We start from the raw sequence: 3,779 nt of genomic DNA, 5'->3' as shown, positions 1-3,779 counted from the left end.
ATCCTAATCCACACCCACAACTGCTATTCTTAGTGACCACTCTACTACGAGTAGAAGACAATATAATGTCACTGGTCAAAGGCCTCTTATGACCCATATTCCACATTTGAGATGGTTGCTCACCAGAAGGGTTAGGTTCTGGCCCACTGTTGGGTCTTTTACTAATAATTTGAATTATTTATATGCTACTGTCTGAAACAGGGGGATCCTGATCCACGAGGTCTATTAACTTCCATAGTTGAGCCTTCTCAGATGTTTATCCAATAGGGGGCTGGCTTACAAGATGAGTTTTAAAATATATTTTAGCTAAAATAGGCAAAGTTTAGCACTAAGGAGACATCATGTGGACTCTGTGGTATTCCCTGGAAGGCTGGGACAAAAAATAATTAATGAATGGATTACACTGACCCATAAATTTCATTGTTTCATCTGAGAGATATATTAGTAATATAATTCCTACTTAACTCTTTCAAAGGACCACATGTGAGCATGACTGAATGGATATGGAAATTATTTATACAGCATGTTAAAGAGACATTAAAGCATTTCAGAGCATGTGGCAGGCCTCTCAGTGAGGCGAGAGATGCAGAACAGCTTTCCAGCTGTGGTGTGCTACCTTGGCTGTGCCAAACTCACCATATGATATATCTTTCTTTGGAATAGATGAAAATTACACCCTCATGGAAAGTGCTGGATTCATAGCCTTGGAGACGAAAGCTCTGTATTTCTATACAGAGTATAAGCAGTATCTGTGCAAATTCCTCTATAAAACTTTCTCCAGGCTCCTGAACCCTATTCTGATGTGAAGAGCTTGGCTATGTGGTGTGTTAGTCTGCACCAGAGGGGTGTAAATTTGAATGTGCATGATGGTTTTGTGCACAAACTGGCCTGTGTGGACCCCAGTTCCCTAGAGTGTGTGAATGTAGTCCTGTTTTGCACCCTAGGGAACTTTAGTGCACACCAGCACGGTCTACAAAGGCCAGTTAGTGTGCAACATGCTAGTGCACACTAGAATTTGCTCCCAAGTAGTGTGGACCAATGTACCATGTAAACAGACCATAAGTCTCCATGTCTATGCAATTTTTGTTCTCCCTGTTTAGACTTTCAGCAAGTGTATAAAGATGATGGTGGTTTCCAGGATATGGACACTTGATTCTCTTCTTAGTCCAGTTCCTAGCTGACATTTCATAGAGGTGATTAAACAGCCATCAGAGCAATGACTTCTGGTCACTACTGACTTAGGTTAGATCACACACTAGTGTGGTGTGGCCACAGAGGAGAGTAGTGGGCAATAATGCCCTCGTAGTGCAGCTGAGCTGGATCGTGGACTGGATTAGAATAGATGCATAGAACCTTTAGGCTCACATCTACCACCTTTGCTCCTGGAGTCATGTGACTACTTCAGAACCTCAGCTTTATTTAAAAAAAAATAAGTATGGTCCTAACCCTCATAGTTGTGAAGAAAAGGCTGAAAATATGACCCAAATATAACGCATACAATGGTGTCTGCCTGAGTCTGGCGAGAGCCTGATACAATATTTCTATGAGATTTGAATACATTAATGGGGTGTTAACTCCAAGGCCTACTGTTCTGGGGAGCATTGCCACCCCCACCCCTGGAGAAGACTCTACGTGTGGCAGGTGGCGAAGAGTGTACCCCACCCACTCAAGCCTATGCAACTTAGCTGCTGGGGTAAGTACTGGGGGCGGGGAAAGTCACCCTGCTGCCCACACTGCCTCTCTGAGGTAGGGAAAAAGGGGAACCAGGCTGCCTCTAAGAGGAAAGAAGGCACCATGATGCTGCTACTGCCCCTCTTGAAGTGCAAGGGGCATCACTGTCATTACTTCCCCAAAGGGGGCAGGTGGGACCATAGCATGGGGGAGGCTCCTTGTCAGGGCCCAAAATGCCTGAATCAAACTATGCCAGCACAGACAGTTTTGTGTGCTTGGAGGGGAGCTAGAGCTGGATACCCTGTGTTTCATCGCCACGAGAAAGTGGATGGGGAGTGGCTCTATCTCTCCATGTTCTAGCCAATGGAGACTAGTAAAGGGCCATAGCTGATTACTTTCCCCCGGTACCCTTGCAAAAGTAGCCTTTTAATTTCACTGAGGGATGATGAACAAGTAACAAGACAGGCGTCACCTGGAAAGAGGCGGGGAAATGGTTTAGTCAAAACTGGAGAAGCCATGAAGTCTGACACCAGGGCATGGGAATAAGCACATTTTTTTATTTGGCTACATGTACTGTGTTAAAAACAAAGACCATGAAGTATGGCAGAAATACGGACATCGTAAACTATTCGAGCTTTGCCCTCCAGGTTTATGATGATGTCATCAGAATGCCTTGGTGTGGAGCATTTTTAACCTTGCAAGTCACACTTGGCTATCATTTATTTAATAATCTATATCCTAGTGACTGTTCATATGCTGAATCCAAAGTGTTGTACATACTTGGGCACTGCTTTTTCTCTCTCTGAAATATAAATGTTGGGGAAAAATGCCTGTTCTTTGTCCATCTTAACAGTAAAATAACAAGAAAATTAACTGTTTAAATTTAGAGACAGTGGGTGAAATTTTCCAAAGCACTTATGTCCCATTTTCAACAGTGGTTTAGGCATTAAGGCCCAGAGTTTTAAGGTATTGAGGCATTGCCCTGCTCAGTGTTGCAAGGCCTAAGTGACTCAGATGGCTACATCTCATTTTCAAGAGTGACTTAGTGACGTCAAAGATAATTAGGCTGGCAACTAAATAATTTTGAGGAGCTGGGCTCCAGATGCCTAAATCCTATTGACTTATAATGAGGCCTAGGCATCTAAGGGCCAGATTCACAAAGGGGACTGAGGCACCAAAATGCCCCTAAATCCAATATTTAGGTGATGCTGGCATCCACCAAATCTCAGCTTAGCTTCTGCCTAAAATCTCCCCATGGAGCCTACATTTCTGCTGGTGGACATTCACAAATCTGCCTGAGTCCAGGTGCCACCAAGCTGCTCAGTGCTAGCTTGCACCCAAGCCCCGTCAGGATTCACAAAATAGACATTTCCCTACCTCTCTCAATTTGGGGCCAAATCCAGTAGGTGTGTTGAGAGCATGCCTAATCGTCACAAAAATAGCCCATCAGGTTACCCAGTACCCCAGAGATTCAAGAGAGCACTCACCTGGAATTTGGGACACCTGGAGTCAAGCCCTTGCTCTGAATAAGGAGGAGTGAGGATTTGGTCTCTGGTCATCCATAACCCAGGGGAGTGCTCTAACCACTGGGCTACTGGCTATAAGAGAGCATTGCTACCACAGATCAGGTGAAATAGGTGAGGGAACACCTAGTCTGTGAATCATAAGCTAGGCACCAAGCCAGCTTGGCCGTATCAGGACTTAGGTGGCTTTGCACATGTCCACCGGCAGAAGTTTAGGTGCTTCTGATGTAAACTTAGATGTCTAGGAAATTTAGGCACCTACAGAGTTAGATGGCAGCTGAGCAGAAGTTTTGAGGATCTTCATTTTACACTTAGGTGCCTAAAGTAGTAGTTAGATGCCTAAATCTCTTTGTGGCTCTCACTGTATATGCATAAATCACTGTTGAAAATGGGACTTAGGAGCCTAAACGGCTTATGGTCTTTTGAAAATTTGGGATTTAGGTACCTAAGTCACATAGGCATTTTGGAACATTTGACCCAATATACATTCTAGAACTACCTACTTCCAGTACAAATTGCATGGTTAGCTTATTGTTGGTCATTTCCAGTATTGTAAGAGACCTATTGCATAGAATGTAACAGAAT

Source organism: Mauremys mutica, chromosome 3 (genome assembly GCF_020497125.1).
Source record: "Mauremys mutica isolate MM-2020 ecotype Southern chromosome 3, ASM2049712v1, whole genome shotgun sequence".
NCBI classification, from domain to species: Eukaryota; Metazoa; Chordata; order Testudines; family Geoemydidae; genus Mauremys; species Mauremys mutica.
Note: the sequence above shows the minus strand (reverse complement) of the source record.